Source organism: Chanos chanos, chromosome 9 (assembly GCF_902362185.1).
Source record: "Chanos chanos chromosome 9, fChaCha1.1, whole genome shotgun sequence".
Taxonomy (NCBI): Eukaryota; Metazoa; Chordata; class Actinopteri; order Gonorynchiformes; family Chanidae; genus Chanos; species Chanos chanos.
Genome location: NC_044503.1, coordinates 38,203,519 through 38,222,064, shown reverse-complemented (window position 1 = coordinate 38,222,064; position 18,546 = coordinate 38,203,519). Strand labels below are relative to the sequence as shown.

The 18,546-nt window shown below is 43.0% G+C and overlaps 1 protein-coding gene across 1 annotated transcript in view; it reads left to right on the top strand.

Annotated features, from left to right (window-relative positions):
- The first annotated feature begins 6,168 nt into the window (after nt 1–6,168).
- The window catches only part of cers2b (ceramide synthase 2b), a 20,541-nt gene continuing 8,163 nt past the window's right edge, over nt 6,169–18,546 (top strand). The window contains exon 1 of the mRNA XM_030784715.1: nt 6,169–6,679. The gene's annotated coding sequence lies outside the window, so the exon portion shown is untranslated. The remainder of the gene's footprint in view (nt 6,680–18,546) is intronic.

Sequence of the window (18,546 nt, the reverse complement as noted above, 5' to 3'; positions counted from 1 at the left end):
GGAAGCCACGCCCTGGGAGAGAGAGCGAGAGACAGAACCTGAGGTGAGGTGAAGAGGTGTGAGAGAGGAGAGGAGAGGAGAGGAGAGGAGAGGATGAGGATGAGGAGAAGGATGAGGAGAAGGATGAGGAGAAGGAGGGATGAGGAAATGGTAGGGGAAAGAGGGAAAAACAGATAGAGGAGACAGAACACTGGAGAAACAGTGAAGAGGGGAGACTAGTGATGGCAGGAAAAAAATTTCAGGTTTCCTCTAACTGAGCACTCTAACTGGACAGGTGAGTTCTGTAGAGGGCAGAGAGCCAGAGGAGTTTTTCTTTTCTTTTTCTTTTTTTTTTCTTTTAGAATAAGCTAATGTTTAGGACTAATAATATACTTAAAATAACTTAAATAGCATAGTTTAGCCTAATGAAAATATGATTTAAAATTGAAAGTATTCTGATCAATCTTTACTTTTATTTTTTTTTTCTGCTGTTTGTATTCCTCCCTGAAAACAACAAACACCATCCAAGGTCTTCTCGTCCAATCATAAATCGTGGAGACCCCCATCGCTATGGCTTTGGTTACCTAGCAACCGATAAACTCCCCCCCTACCTCTCACGTTGTTGTAAGTTGATTGGCCTGTGTTGGTTGCCGTTGGCGATTGCCTGTGTTTGGGTTGCCGTGGCGACTGCCTGTGTTGACTGCCCTTGGCGATTTTTTGTTTGTTTGTTTTTTTTTCCTTTTCCGCCCGTCGCCACCGGCGACCGGTCATGCGCTGAGCTGCATGCCGTGTTGCCGTGGCGATGATGAACTGTGTTTGGTGCATTGTAACTTTATTTTTGTATTTATCTCTCCACACACTGATCAATAACTGTGATTTGAGATTAGCTGGATTAGCTGATTGATTTGGAATTGGATATATGATTAATTATTAGACAAGCCCTTCTCTGCCTCATGATCATGTGGCCCAATTCTCTCTTGTGAACCTGAGCATTCTCTTGTGTTTGCAGTTTTGTTTTTGATCAGTTCCCAACAAAAGTGTTTCGTTTGGTGTTAATATTGTGGTTTTGGTCGTTAGTGTGCTGTTTATTTTGAGTGTGTGTGGTGTGTGGGGGGTGTATGTGTGTGTGTGTGTGTGTGTGTGTGTGGTGTGGTGTGGTGTGGTGTGGTGTATGAGTGTGTGTGCATGAATGTGTGTTGGGTGAGTTTGTATGTGTGGAAGGTCACTGTGCGTGTGTGTGTGTGTGTGTGTGTGTGTGTGGTGTGGTGTGGTGTGGTGTGGTGTATGAGTGTGTGTGCATGAATGTGTGTTAGGTGAGTTTGTATGTGTGGAAGGTCACTGTGCGTGCGTGTGTGTGTGTGTGTAAGAGCATGTGTTAAGGTATAGAGTTTGAAGCTTTAACTCTTTCCAGAACATTCTCTCTCAGTGCATGGCAGACTGAGACGCAGTGTGGCCATACAGGTTGCTGGGTGTCAGTGGCTTTGACTAGTAGCAGACAGAGAGCTGTGTGTGAGAGTGTGAATGAAGATGACTGGATATCATTTCCTTCACATTTACTTTATGTACCTATCCTCCTTCCCTCCCTCCCTCTCTCCCTCTCTCCCTCTCTCCCTCTCTCTCTCTCTCTCTCTCTATGAATCTCTCCTTCTCTGTCTTTATTTCTCCCCTCCCCTGGTTAGTGGTTGAAGGTAACAGTTTGTGGTTGTCATAGTGAAACACAATGCCTTGTGCTGATTGGAGAACAGCCTTCAATTGTAGGAATTCTGGGAAACCTTTTTTTTTTGTTTGTTTTTTTATTTTATTTTGACTCAGATTTTTGATGACATATTTTAGGCAAAAGAGTCTTAAACAAAGTGAAGACTCCAAACTAGAGACATTAAAAATATAACTGTAACTCAAACAATTCTTTTTTTTTTTTGAATACCCAGAATTCCTATGTTGCAACTTAAGCCAGAGAGTGGTGCATGTTGGGACTTTGTTTGCCTGCTGTGAACCAATAAAAACAAACACTATCCCTCTCTCTCTCTCTCTCTCATTCTGTCTCTCTCTCTTACAAGCAGACACATGCACGAGCGCACACTCAGACACACACACACACACGCTCCTTCTCTTTCTCACTCTCTCTCTCTGTGTCTTTCTCTTGCTCTCTTACATGCACACACACGCATACACATGCACCCAGACACACACACACACACACGCTCCCTCTCTCTTCCTCTCTCTGTGTCACTCTCTCTTACTTTCTTAAACGCACACACGCTCACACACACATACACATACACAGAAACACACATACGCGCGCACACACACGCACACGCACACACACACAAACACACACAAGCACACACACACACATACAAACACATGCTCCCTCTCTCTCTTTCTCTCTCTCTGAAGTTAACAAACACACTTATGCATTCACAGCAATTATTGAGTACACTGTGTGAAGTTGCATGGACACTGTGTATGTATCTATATCTATATCTATATATGTATGTGTGTGTGTAATATGACCACAGATGAAAAAGCACAGGGCTACTGAGATAAAAAGCCTTTTTTTCCCCATTGTCATTTCTTCTGTGGCACTGTGTACCCACTTAAGTGTCCTAGTAACTAGTCAAACATATGTTAATCCAAAAATTGCAATGCTTACATTTATATATATATATATATATATATATATATATATAAAAAATACAAGATTAAGTATAATAATTTGATGTATTTCACCCAGATTACATTAAAAAAGTATTTTAAAAAACAGCACAGAATATGTTATACAAATTAAAAAAAAAAAAAATTTGAAAAATTAAATAAAATAGACTACCCTCTTTGGTCAGAAACCCATACGGTGTGGAGACTGGACAGATCTGGACTGGTACGAGCAGAATCTGTTCTTTCTTGATAGTTTTGACTCACTCAGTAGATTTGAGAGTCCATGCAAAGCGCCCATAGGAGAAAATATATAGTTTATAGGTTCCAGAGCCTCTTAACCTTTCTAACCATATGTTCACATTCACTCAGTTATCAGGAGACTGTTACTCCCACCTGATCACACAGACAATGAGAGAACCAAGTTCTCTTATGATGAGGTCCAATCGTAGGGCTGTGTTTGAGGATAGGGGAGATGGAAAAAAAAAAAAAGGAAAGTTGACTGGACCTACTTGATGTGTGCATAGGTTACTGTATGATTGTTTGAGGGAGAATGAAAGCAAAACATACTTTCGTGATATTAAATATGATCTCTTTCTCTCCGTCTCTCTCTCTCTCTTTCTTTCTCTTCCTCAGGGGATGGACTAACGCCCTCCTCCTCTTCGGCTTGACGTGAGACCGGCTGAGCTACACACGCGTGACCAACGTTTACCGTCATGTACAGATTAACACACATGTACACACACACACACACGCACAGATTGAACATGTCTCTAGATGAAAATATGTACATAGATCCCTTTTCCCATACACACAGACATACAGTCACACATGCACACGCACACACATGCACACACGCACACACACACACACGTGGACATATGTCAGTGATGTTACATGTCTCAAACTGAGTTAGATTAAAGTCTATGGTGTGTGTTTTCCCACTGCGGAGCACAGAGGAGGAAAAAACTTGCATACTGAAAACTTCATGTATAAAAAAAAACAAACAAACAAACAAAAAAAAAGAAACATGTGGACTATCATAGCGCAACAATAGTCTCACCTTTTCATAAAAAAAAATGACTGCAAACAAAAAAAAAAAGAAAAAAAAGAAGGGAAAATAAGAGAAAAAGAAAGGAAAAGAAGAACTGATGAGTAGTTTAGAATAACTATGGTAAACGGAACATTACAACGTGTAAATAATTTAGATTAAAGCGAATAACAATTAAAAAAAGAAAAAAAAAAGAAAATTAGAATACTTTACATGAAAACAATGAAAAAATACACTACATTGTTATTATTATTATTATTATTATTATTATTATTATTATTATTACTACATTTAAAATCACGATTGAAAACTTCTTTAGAATTTAAATTTCTACTTTTTCTTTAAATTTGGGGAAGGGGTCTCATGAAGATTTGGATAAAATTTTAATATCTGAATTATTTTTTATTTATTGATTAATTTATCTTTTTTTTTTTTGGTAATAGGACCAAAATATGAAAGTTTGATTTGAATTGAAATGATTGATTTTAGAATATTTTTTTTCTTAGAGAAATCCATTTGATGGGCTATAAACACAGACTTTGTAACTGAATAATTATTGACTATGAATTTCAATGATGATATTTATTTCTTATTTATTGACTCTCTTTTTGATCCAATATCTCTTTTTAAGTTAAAATAAAAACTATGACAAAAATATTTTTCAGTGCTTGTCTCTCATTCTACTCACATTTATTGGCTGGGACAAGATTAATATTTGAAAGACAAATAGCAAGTCAGTGGGGGTGTGTGTGTGTGTGTGTGTGTGTGTGTGCATGTCTCAGTGGCAGACTGCTGTCTCTCTGATTGCTCCGATGGAAACTGTAACTACATAACTGTCGTTTATTCCCAACAAAAATCGAGAGAACCAGTGAAGCAAACGTGTGTTCCCAGTTTATTCGGCCTTAACACTGTGACACTCCTTAACCAATGACACTATCCAAATTTTGAAGCATCTCTCCATTCAAAGGACCTAATTTAAAAACTGCCGTTCCGTCTTTCAACACCAGATGGCGTGATAGAGTAAAGACAGTTAGATGCGTAGGCGGTATGTCACAGCCATCATTCGGTTAGCTGGTTGACATTAAGCCAAAATGCAGTGCTGGCCCTCTGGAGAAGAGATAAGAGAATTTCCATCGAGCAGTCTTCACATTTCACTTGCATATTTTACCCGATCCACTGAAATATTCTGTTCTGTTGCGTTACTCTGTCAAATCCCACCCCACACTGATCAGCAGGCAGAGTCAGCGGGCATCGTCTCCCCGACCATTCACCACGAACAGTGTGAGAATGTATGATTCTGGTGTAATATTGAGGGCCTGGTCTGTAGCCCTTTGTTAAGACTTGAATGATTGTGCTTCCTTGACTGGCCATATCTTTTAAACCTGAACAGGTCAAAGGGCAAAGGATACCTAACGCGTGTGTGTGTGTGTGTGTGTGTGAGTTGTGAGAGCGTGTTTGAAAGAGAGAGAGAGAGAGCTTGGAAAAAAAAGTGATTTTGTTCATGACTGTAATCTTGCCCGTTATAGTCCATTTTAAAACGGCAGAAGAAATTGCCACCGATGAGTCATTTTTTTTTTTTTTTTTTTATCTGTGCCTGTCATGGTTTTCCAACCATATACCAAAGTAGTGCTCGACAGGAGTAACTAATAAAAGTCACGGGCGCTCCAGTCATCCTGAGTTCTCATTAGCTTCCAACCCTGAACCCCCCTCCCCCCCGCCCACGCACGCACCCGTGCGTACCACCACAGCTAATGAACCGTCATATAATATGACATAACACCGTTTGGGATTCTAAGTACACTTTCACTGAGACAAGTTAACTTAGTTCTTATTTTCCTCAAAACATTTATGGAAAGGTTGTCCGTTCTGTAACGGGTTTGGCCTTTAGATTGAGGAGTGGGGAAAAAATACAAACAAACAAACAATAGGAAGGCCACAGCTCCTCGCGCCTGGCTGACCTGACCCTTTGAACCCTCGCGTGTCGAAATTTCAGACCAGCTACGCATTAACGGCGACCCTTCACCCCCTCCTCCACTACAGACAAGCAAGAAAACTCCCTGAGCTCAGCGAATTAATATGGTGTGACGAAATAGCGGCATTATATCTTACTTAACGTATTTTTCAAAGACAGCAATTCCACGCGAGGCTAACACATGCGCCAAACTATCTAATTTAAACACAGGTGAACTAATGTAACATAACATATTATAACGGTCTTTGCCTGTCGAGTTAGAGGCTAGATTTGTGTATTAATTAGCCTTCTCCGCCCAGTTATTATGTGATCTGTGCATGAAACCGTGTGTGCGCGCGCGTGTCTGTGTAGACTCGGATGCAAAAGGTAAACGCTTGAATCTCGAAAGGTTTTTCTTTTCGCGGCACGGAAGTCAGGGGAACATGTTACCGTTCGTGATGTAAACGTCACTTTTAGGACCTCCCCCTCCCGTTAGTCACGCCTTCCTCCCCCGCCTGCCTCGCAGTCCGATCTACCGACTCTGCGTGACTGACCGACGCCTATCCGCGAGAGCAAAATTACCACCGCGTACCTCCTCATCTCAGAAAAAGAGAGAGGGAGAAGAACAGAGAGAAAAGAGGAAGCCGATTAGAGAGGTGTGGACAAAGTTAGAAAATTAAGTAAAAAATCTTACTAATGAAGACAAGGGGGTCGCGTTGTAACGGGAACTAAAGGAACTTTCAACAACTTGTTTTTTTTTTTTCTTTGTGTGGCTTCCAGCTACGCTCCTTATTTTACATTTTTTTTTTGGCTTCGAAAACTTTTTTGTTGGAAGCAAAGATGCGGATAGGCGGCGGAAGCAGACAGGCCGGAGCGTGAATTTTCAGGCAGAACACCAACAGGGGCCGGGAGACTCCTGGGATACGTTAGAATAACCTGGATCGACTTTGAGGTGGTTGAAATATCTTAGGTTTTTTAATCGACTACACGGTTGTTTTTGGCAGATCTCAGCGGGCTTTGACACGGAGGACCTGCGCGTGACCAAAGTGAGTACCGTTATCTCGTCTCAAGTTGGCTACTACCTCAACAGACAGAGACTCTCTGATTCTCTCTCTCTCTCTCTCTCTCTCTCTCTCTGTTCATCATTGACTATCTGTTGAATTGGTCATGTGCTGGACTACAGCACCGGAGTCCAGACTAACATTTCCTTTCGTCATACTTGGCGTTATATTTTACCACATGGTGGGGGTTTTACTGTGAAACATTTACAACGAGCGAGCTAAGTCTCGCGGCTCTGTGAGCAATATACTTTACACAGCATGTAAACTGTAATTATTTACTCTCCAGATTGCCCTCCTGTCCACCGAACTCTTGTGCAGGCATTGAATGAGTGTACTAAACCCTAACAACCACGGAAAGATACACAGTGTACGACTGGACCGTTATAATTCATGTCTGACCTATGACTAGGCATAGCAGCGGTCAAACTGTAGAATTATTATTTTTTCCTTTAAGAAAAGCTAAAACAGGCCTTGTTTTGCAAAGAGTACAGTTCAACTTTCGTCGTAATTACTTTATTTTTGGTGTTGGACCTTATTGTTGTACATTGGAGTAGAATGGAATAGTTATTTTGCGTGGAATAGGCTGATGACGATTCAAACTCAAGAGATTAAAACGGTCAATATTCATTTGCTCATGACCCCACGTGCATGAATCTACAGTTTGCTGTTCTTGGGAGTGTCCAAGATTTGGCACGACCCTTACACGTTCCAGGAATTATATCATAGGCATACAGAATACATGCAAATATTAAGGGCACTTTTGATACCTAAAAAAAACAGACAGCAAGTTCGAGTCTGAATGAAACAGCTAGTTTTTTACGATCTGAAATAAGAAACAGTCTTTGCTCCGGATGTCCCGAGAAGTTTTGTTGACTGGTTTTGTTGATCGCTAGACCACCGTAGCGTCACCTACGATCTTAACTCGTTTGGCAGTGCCTAAACAACCGTTGCATTTTCCCATCAGGCAGCGGGCCTTGGGCTTGTACCGCTGCTCGCTTATCCCAGTGTGTGTGGGCCGAGTTTTTATCTCTTTCTCTCCCAGTGTTCCAACCTCCTCACTAACAAAACCGAAAGTTTACATTATGGCCATTATAATGCTAGCATAGAACATTAAAAATATGTCTGGTCTTTGATCGAACTGCGTTTAGTTCAACCTTATATATATATATATATATTTACTGAACGCACCATGAAAGCCTGTGTTTTTTAGAGTGTTAGTTTTTTGCGGGAGTGTCTTGCACGGACTGGATCAGCTGAATTCGGTTTGGCATGAGTACTGTAGTAGACTGTGCGAGGGGGGGGGGAATCCCAATTCATAAGAAACGCAGACCTGTAGACTCAATGAAAAGGCGAACATACGTCTTTCGTATGTAAAAAGGAAATGTTGTGGGTAAACACTTATTTACTCTTGTTTTCTCTTACTTGTAAATAGCTAGCTGGATAGCTGAAGAGTTAGCTTACTTTACATACAGCGAGTCTGATACGATTGTTCATTTATCGCTGTTTATATTTGCATTTTGGGCCAAATCAGCATTACCCCCGCCCTGACCGGTGAGATAAGAACGTAATTTCATTACCGCCCCCCCTACACACACACACACACACACACACACACTATAGCCTTTAACTGACCTCACTAAACAAACAGAGGTAGAGATGTATCGAACACATATGTATGCATTGTTCCAAATAGGTGTACCCTCTGTCTCCACTCGTTAATATACCACTGATGACACGGATGCTGAGTTCCCACTGAAACGCCCGTTTGGAACGAGCGCTCTGTTCATAGGATCTCTCGCGATGCATCACCGTGCACTCTGGTTTCCAGCAACTCGGAAAGCAGAGCTCTGAACGAGAACTGTTTGTTCTCGTAATGATACTCAACATTGACGTTATGATTTATGGTTGAATGCCTTTCACACATTTGGAAATGACTGATATTGCTTTAAAAGCACGTCATGCCGTTAGGGCTATGAGGGTACAGCGCAGGTAACGGACGGTTAATGGAATATGACCACTCATTCCTGGTCAGAGATATAAACACATGCTCTGCCAATCTATGAAACTAATATTGAAATCTAGTGTTTCCGGCCACGACATAAACAGAGAGTATGATAACGATGAAAAAAAAAACAAAAACCAAGCTATAAAGCTATTAATCTGTCAAGGAAGGACCCAGTTAATAAGGATATTAATTATATGGCAGATACCTGCAGTCCAAAAGTCTGTGACCTGGCTGCTTGTCCTTTTATGGCCCCTCTCCTGAACGACACGTAACAGGTTATCCCTCTGACTGTAAACGAATGTGAACGCTGCTCTCAGTGTACGGATGTGCAAGTGATGAACGTCTAATCTAATCTGGTAATCTAGATGAAAGCATATCAGTGTGTGTGTGTTATGGGCAGCCGTGGTCTAAAGGTTGGACACTCGGGCTTGTGACCGGAGGGTTGCCGGTTCGATTCCCAGGTCCAACATTCTTGAGCAACTCAACCCTAATGCTCCCTGGGTGCAGAGGAATGCTGTCCACTGCTCCGGTGTGTGTGTGTGTTCACTACTGGTGTGTTGGATGGGTTAAATGGAGAGGACAAGTTCACAGTGTGTGTGCAATCAGGTTTACATTTTACATTTACATTGTGTGTGTACGTGAGTAGGTACATGCGTGTGTCACAGAAAGACTCAAACAGAAAGGTAAACAGAATACGCTTTGGAAAATTAGGAATCATGGAAGAGATCCAGGTGTCTCAGTATCTGTATGAGAGAGAGAGAGAGAGAGAGAGGAGTAGTACTGATTGATTGATTTATTGATCAGGTGAGTGTTACTGACCTGCAGTCTGTTGCCGGCTCAGTGAAATCCCTTTATGTTGTCATTCTGTAGCCTTCTGTGTCAGTGTGACCGTGACACAGGTCTGAGTAATCACCCTCCCCAAAAAAATACCTAAGTAGATTCACTCAGCTCTTTCCATGGGCAAACAGTACAAAATAGGGTTTTTTTTGTTTTTTTGGACTCAGACCAAAGAGGGACTTTTCTAACAAAAGTCCAAATAAGACATAGAGAAATAGAGAAGTAATATGAAGCTGAGGCATTTATTTATTTATTTATTTTTCCCCGTTAATGTTTTAATGTACGAAAGCAAAAGATGTCATTTTTGACCTTTGGTCCATAAACCGTCTGTTGTGTCAGTCGGTTAAAGGCAAAACAACGAGGTCAGTAGGCCTCTCTCCGGTTTCCACTTCCCTCCGAATGACTGAAGAAACGCGGTCCCCGGCGTTCTGACAGCTCACCGCTTGAATTTGAGGATTTTGAAGACTTGACTTCCGCATTTTCAAAACAGGAAGGGAAATCAAAAAAAAAAAAAGTGTCTGTTCCGTACTTCATCTTTCTTTTATCTCCCGTAGCAAAGATCAGAGAGACAGAGAAGAAACCAAAAGAAAAACCACACCAGAGACGAGGGTCGTCGTAGAGACCGTCCCTCATCATTTATTACTGTTGATGAGGCTTTGTTGAAGGATCAGATCTGTTTTTTTTTGTTTTGTTTTGTTTGTAGGAGCTCTGAGAGGGGCAGGGAGAAGAGGGAGGGAAGTTTGGCTGCGTGGTTGAGGGAAAGGGTTTAGAGCGTGGATGCGTTTTTCTCCCTTTTTTTTTTTTTGGGAGAATGACTGGAGTGTGATACAAATTATGGGTCATTTGTGGGAGGATTTTCACTTCATGACACACCGCTCGGCTTAGAACTCCTTTCCCCCCTACTGTACCTGGTGTGTGTGTGTGTGTGTGTGCGTGTGTGTGTGTGGAGAGTTTGTGTTTATAGCCTGAAGTGGAATTGCAGATGAGTCATTGGACATGACCAGTCAACATGCTTTATGACTCACACACACGCACAGACACACACACACACACACACACACACACGCGCGTGCACGCACACACGCACGCATGCACGCAGTTGTCAGTTACAAACTCCGTACATTTTGGAGAACTCAGTACAATGCACAACTTTGTGTTTTGCTTAGCCATTACAGACTGTTCTGAAAATATCATAATTCCCTTTTCAGACACACACACAAACACACACACACACACCAGAAAGAGAGGGAGACAGAAAGAGAGGGAGGGAGAGAGAGAGAGAGAGAGAGTTACTTTAGTGTGATTGGTCTAGAGGAGAATGGTCAGAGTGTGGTCACATGACCCTGTTGGCCAATGGGAGAATGGAATTCAGGATGTCATTGGGGAAAAGTGCTGTGGTGAGCAGGAAGTGGTGACAAATACAGCAAGCATGGCCATGTGGAGATGAATGGAATTCCTGGACACAAGCCCCCTTCACAACAGCACAAACAGAGTAGACCAGAGTTTAAATTTCACATATACTGCTCGGAGAACAGCACAGACAAAGGTAGAATGAGTTTACACTTCACATATGCTGATCTCAGAACAGCAGAGAGAGAGTTTAAACTCCTTACAAACTATTCCCAAGCATGCACTGATCAGTAGAGGGTCCATTGCACCTTATACACTGCTCTTCAAACATTTAGCGAAATATATTCATATATTTATTGTGGCCATGTCCCAGTAAGTCCTTGACATGTTATGTGATGGTACACAAACTATAAGCAGAACATTGTGTGTTATAGTCTGGGGTCTGGCAGATTGATGAGGATCTGTCTCTGGACTGTGCTTAAAAAAGGGTGGAGTGCAGAACAGAGTGTCAGCATTCTTCTCCCCCAGAATATTAGCTTTAATGCAAGTGGTGTACCCAGTAGTCTAACACTGTCTTCCCTTTTTTACATACAAGGATAGAGAAGGTTATTCAGAGAGCTGTGATGTCATAAAAGTGGCTATGGAACCTTAGTGGTAGAATATTCCAGTGGAATGTTCCAAGAGCCAATAGAATGTTTGGTTACACTGAATTCTTCTGAGGCTTTTTTTTCTTTCTTTCTTAATGGTATTGTGTTTGCCTGCTGTCGAATCTTCAGATCTTTAGATCTTAAAATTTCGTATTTGTGCTGAAACTTTTTTTTGTTCTGGTTGGTGTGGTGGTTTCCTGTGGGATGTCAGGTCTTCTCTGTAAAGTTTTGGCTCTTGAGACAGCTCAGGGAACATAAACAGAATATAATCAGATTGTAAGCAGCTCTCTGATTAGTTTGTGCCATTTGAAACAGCTGAGAGCAATGGTTCCTAAGCCATCCTTCAGATAAAGGTATGAGGTCGCATCAGAGGTCACCTTGACTTTCCCTGAAACTCCAGTTTGGGAGTCTCTATCGTACACAGGTCTCAGACCAGCTACTGACAGTAGAGAGACGATTTCAACAGCTGCCATACTGATCTCAGAATAGCTTTTGGCGCAGAGAATGGGTCTTACCACCACCCAGAAGCTAATGACAGATAATGAGTGTAGAGTCCTTTAATGGGTTCAGTGTTGTCAGTGTTGTCTTATCTCGACTGATGTTTCATTGCTGTTCCCGATGTTTCATTATCAACAGTTTATTACAGATAGGTAACAGCTGCACACAACAAGAGTCTGCTTACATCATCACCTACTGAATTATAAACCATCAAATCGTAATCTGCTTACTCTGCAATGTGGGCCACGCGGTATTGTGCTAACAACAGACAGCGTCGTCCCAATGGACGTTATGATGTAGTTATAATGAACGGATACAGGTGTGAGGTCAGTCGATATTATGTCATAGATTTATCCTTGTGTGTGTGTGTGTGTGCGCGCTTGGAGACCTGATTGGCTACATCATTCATCTCAAGAGAAACTTAAATGATCAACCCGGTAAAAGAAATGTTTAATAAAATGAATTAAATTATTATTATTATAATTTCTTTTTTTTTCGAGAAAAGAAGGGGCACAGGACATGACTAATCGACCAGGGGGTTATGGGTTCAAACCCTGAACGTGATGGGTAACTGCCTTTAACCCTGAGCTCGCCCCGGAGGTGATTGACCTTTGACCCAGAAAGGAGTATGCTAATTATAAGCTGCTTTGAGTAATGCCCTCAGCAAACATGAATGAATAAAGGAACAGTACTCAGAGAAATCGTATTTTTATTTTTCATGCATTAAACATTGAAGCACTTACCCACTCACCACAGAACAGAAAGGAAGAACAGAGGGAGAGATCACTGCCTTTTTAGTTTTAGTTTGGTTTTTTTTTTTCCTAGGGCAGCATGATGGGAGACGGTTCTCATCTTGTCTTTTCTCTCTCAACGTCATCCCCACATTAGAGAGAGAATTCAAACGAAGGCTCCTCGGGGGTCGGGGGTCCTAACTGTACATTAACGCGCGCTGTGCGGATGGATGAGTGTGAAACCGTCGGGCGTCTAGGGTAAAGGACGAATCGGCAGGTCTCTTTCCTCCTCACTGGTCGGAACAGGCCATAAATTTCTCTCTCCTTCGCTGGGACGGCTGTTTGACTTTGGCTTCCGCACCCTTACCGCTGGCATTACGACAAATCATTTTGACAAATCATGTTCCGTCGGCTGTCCCTGTTCCGCGTCTGCTCTGTCTTTCGGCCTTATCTGACGATTCCCTGGATTCTCCGATTGGATACGTGACCATCTCAACCTGATCTGTTTTTTTTCCCCCCTTCTTGCTTGTTTTCTTTTTTTTTTTTTTTCGTGATAAGACTGTTCCGACTGTCCGAAGGTACGGACTGTGAATAAGTTGAGTAATTCCCTGTTTTCCCATAAGTGTCCACGTCTGCTGCCCCTCAAACAACTGCATGCTCCCGTGTCCCTGAATCCTTTACCTGATTACTCAACTGCATGCAGAAAACCTGCAACACCAGCCGCGCACAAACACATCCACACACACACACACACGCGCGCACGCACACACACACATACACACACACACACACCCACGCGCACGCACATACACACACACACATACACACACACACAGATACACACACACAGACACACACATACACACACACACGTGCATACACACAAATGCACACACGCACGCGCAGACGCACATAGACACACTCACACATACACACACACACTCACAAATAGATAGACAGATAGATAGTTTGATTGATTAATCATTTTTTTCTGAGTAAAAAAAACAACAACACAGAAGTACAGCTGGTTTATTATCAGAGGGATTTGTCCAATCAGAAAGAAAGAGAGAGAGAGAGAGAGTCAGAGTCGGACCGAGTGAATCATAACGTTGGCTGACTATCCGTCTGTCTGAGGCAGAGCAGATTAATCCAGAATCTCAGGTGAGTCACAGTGTCTGTACGGGGGGGTGGGGGTTGGGGGGGGGGGGGGGGGGGTGACTCGTAAAGGACAGGCCGTCGTGCTCTGGCATTTCCACTTCAATACCAGCATCACGACGGTCGCACTCACCACCACAACCCCCAGCCTTAACCTCTCCTTCAGTGTCACATATGAAAACTCACTACGCGTTTTATCCTCTTTTAGTCAGCGTAAACCATTTACAGGAACAACATTCATCATAACCCTGACCGCATACACCCAACCAGAAACCGAAATCTTATCTCCATCTCACATCGAGCCTTTTTCAACACAGTACCAGTTTGGCATTGTGACCTGACTCAGGGCACACTAGGGGTCAGAGGGATCCAGAGGCGCAAACGTTCGTGAAACAGGCTCAAAGCGGGCGAAAAACGCAAAGCGGTCAAAGAAAAAAAGGAGAGAAAAGAAAGAAAACGCATCCTTTTTTTCTTCCTCCTCGTGTTAAAACAGGAAGTGTGTGACGAGACTCCCTCCTAGGCTTACGCGGTGCTTCGCTTGCGCCAAAACACAAAACACTCTCCTTCAAACTTTCACTACATTTTATAACTCAGATGCACAGTTGCTCACAAAAAACACTCTCCTTCATACTTTCACTACATTTTATAACTCAGATGCGCAGTTGCTCACAAAACACTCTCCTTCACACTTTCACTACATTTTATAACTCAGATGCGCAGTTGCTTTGCCCTCATCTGCAGTAGCGAGTACCGGCTGATTAGCATAACAGCTATTTAAAGTGCAGGATTTGTAAGTAGGCCTATTGCATTGAAATGTTTTGTTCTCAGATTTCGACATCAGAACAGCCTACTTGACACACTGTTTAGGGCGCGGCCACTCATGGATTAATAAGGGTGGAACTCTGTGGTGGTGATGTAAATGTGGGTGTAACTACAAACCGCTGATCCTGGATCAGTTCTCCACTAATGGATTGATAAGAGTGGGGCTTTGTGATGGCGGTGTAGATGACTGCATAACTACAGACTGCTGATCCTGGATCAGCTACCCAGCTCACAGTCACTTCAGCACTGCTGCTGTCAGTGTGTTGTAACACATCTCTTCCTGTGTGCTATTGAGCTGTGTGTGTGTGTGTGTGTGCCATATCCTGTCGAGTGTTGCAAACACACACACACAGACACACAAACACACACACACGCATTCACACTAAAATACTCACTCATACACACACGCACATGTATGTATGTACTTAGATACTGTCTCACTCCAACACACAAATACATATTTAGACATAGTGAGATTCAAGCACACGCACATGCATACGTACATGCATGTACAAACTTAATAAACAAGCGTACACACGCAAACACTCACATACACCCCAAAGTGAGTATGTCTAGTCACACACTCACTCAACCCCCCCCCCCCCCCCCCACACACACACGTCATGATATGTTAGCTGTACTCAGAGATCAGGCCATTAGATTAATTCATGTGAGGCTCTTAATGTCACTGTACCTGGTACTAGCACCAAATCCTCTCAGTTATTCACTCTCATTACTATTTATAGGTCTTTATAGGCCTTAGGTGGAATTTGTTAAAGAAATTTCAGATTTTCTGTCAAACTCTTTTTATTGGCGTACACAATGCTGTGATTGTGGTGGACTGTAACATTCACATGGAGAATGAGAGGGATTCCGTCAGATCAGGATTCGCCGACATCCTGAACTCCGTAGGTACTAGTCGAAATGTCATAGGACCCACACAACACCATAATCATTACCCTAGACCTGGTTTTGTGCTTTGGGGTTAATGTTAATGTTATATCTGTTTGCCCAAAGAGTGCAGGCATTTCTGATCGCTATCTTATTTTATGCAAGCTGCCCCTTAACGCCAGTAACGCCTCATTATGGAAACAGTCGGAGAATAACGCCGGCCACCACGGATAGCTTCATCGACAACCGCCCAGACTTATCACTGAGCTTGATGAACTTAGAAAGATATCAGCAACATCAAATTCCTCAACTTGTACATTTGATCCAGTGCCCCTAATGCTGTTAAAAAAGTTACAATATCAGAACAGTTACAAAGCGTTGTTAATTCCTCTTTAAACCTCGGGCCCATATAGAGCGGCAATTATTAGACCACTTATTACGAAACCTGATCTTGACCCATGCGATTTTATTAACTGTAGACCAATCTCTAACCTCCCATTCATATCCAAAGCAGCAGAAGAAACTGTGTCTTTTCAGTTGTGCTGCTTCCTCCAAAGAAATGGGGTACATGAAGTCTCTCAGTCTGGATTTAGGCCCCACCACAGCACAGAGACAGGACTGGTCAGAGTAATTAACAACCTGCCTTTGTCCTCTGACTGCGGATGTGTCTCGCTATGTGTGTTACCAGAGCTTAGGGCACCATTTGACACTACTGTAGACCACAGTGTACCTCTGAGAAGTCTTGCGAAGCGCGTTGGCGTTTGTGGACGGGCATTAGCATGGTTTAAATCTTACCTGAAAGATCACCCACCACTTTGTAAGTGGAAACGGGGAACTGTCAGATATCTCTCAGGTTAAATACGGTGTGCCACAGGGCTCTATTTTAGGTCCCTTACTGTTCTCCTTGTACTTGATACCATCAGGAGACATCATCCGTAAGCACTAGGGGTGTAATGGTATGCAAAATCACGGTCCGGTACGTACCTCGGTTTAGAAGTCACAGTTCGGTACGGTTTGGGTATGGTGAAAAAAGACATGCAAAACATGAAATGTCTTCTCATTTATTGTGAATTTGCTTGTAAACTTATAAACTTGTACAAACTTGTAAACAGTGGCAAACTGGCCATAATTTCCAGTTTGCATTCCACTCTGTTTTTTCCTTATAACGGTGGTATTCACATTTGGATGATGCCATCTCAAATGAGTAATCATGTTCGACGTACTGCCAGCAATATACACGATTTCGGTTGAACAATGCCGGCACGCTGCCTTCGTCTTATCCACTCGTTTTTGCCCATTGCTACTGTAGTTCACTGGAAAACCGAAATGGTCCCAAACAGGGGACCTGAAGGATACGGGAGGGTCCTCAAGCTCTTGCTTTGCAGTCGCCATACTTACGAGGCTGCGTCTTCCGGAACCGCGACATGAGACCGTGGATGCTTGTATCGCGGTATCGGTCTCGGTTTCAGAACCGTTACAACTTCAGTAAGCACAGCATCAACTTCCATCATATAACTATATGTGTCTGCAAGACCAGATGAACTCTCCCAGTTCTCTAGATTAGCCAGTTGTATTAAGGACATCGTGCGCTGTAGTTAGGAATCTTGGGGGTCGTGGTGCACAGCGATTTAACGTGTGTTACCCGCGTCGGTAACATACCAAGAACATCCCTGTCTCATCTCTGCGATATAGCCAAGATAAGGAGCAGGCTGTCCTTACACGATGAAGAGAAGTTAGTTCATGCATTCATAACATAAACAGACGTAACATGCATAGACTTAATGTAACTAGATTAGATTGCGGTAACGCGCTATTGGCTGGATGCACTGTCATGTATGCAAACAAGCTTCGGTTGGTTCAGAATGCTGCCGCGAGGGTTCTTACAGGAACAAGGGAAGTGCGAACACATTAGTCCAGTATTACCCAGTCCACACTGGTTACCTGTCAGGTTTCATATCGATTATAAAATTCTGCCGCTAACATATATGGCTCTTATTGGTCAAGCTCCCTCGTACCTGAGTGACCTCTTAACAATCTGTTGTCCACGCGGCCCTCTCCGATCACAAAACGCAAGCCTTCTTTTTCTCTTACCCGTTGTCGCGAAATCCACAGTTGGTGGCAGGTCCTTCTCCTACATGGTTCCTAAACTATGTTCATGTGTACCTGCCAGAGAAGGATCTTAACAGGGCTCCCCCTGTTGAGTCTCGGTTCCTTCCAAGGTGTCTTCCTCCCGTTCACCGCATTAGGGAACTAACGGGACTGCTTCCAGTCTGGACTGCGAGAGGGAGATTATGGGAATTCCTCCACTCTGGACTACAGTAGGGAACTGGGATGTGGGGAGTTTTTTTCTTTTTTTTTGGAAGACTACCCCGTGGTGGACGGAGCACGCCCTGTTGTCACGCTGTTCCGTTTGTCCTTAGTGCATCTTGATTCATCGCTTTACTTCAATTCGCGTGTGAGAGGAAATCCCAGGCTTGAACGGAGCGGCTCCGTGTCTCCCAGAGACATTCCCGTGGAGCGTTGCGGTCGGTCGTTCGGTCGGGTTTTTGTTGGAACAAGACAAGTCCGTTTGAACATCGTGCTCTCTTGAAAGCATTTGCGTTCTCCGCATTCGTACGGCTGGGTGTGTGTGAGAGAGCAGATGACATGTAAAACAGAAGACAGATCATTTTGAATAACAGGACTGACAGCTCATAGTCAAAAATGTATCTGTCATTTTTCAGTGGAAGGGAAACATTCACTCTGTGTGTGTGTGTGTGTGTGTGTGTGTGTGTGTACTGAAGCTATAAATTTTCCTGAATAGTTCTGTGATGGCCAAGCACATCTGTGTGTGTAATTGAGCAAGGGCCAGTCCTCAATATCAGACAGCTGCAAGGAGAGAGAGAGAGAGTGTGTGTGTGTGTGTGTGTGTGTGTG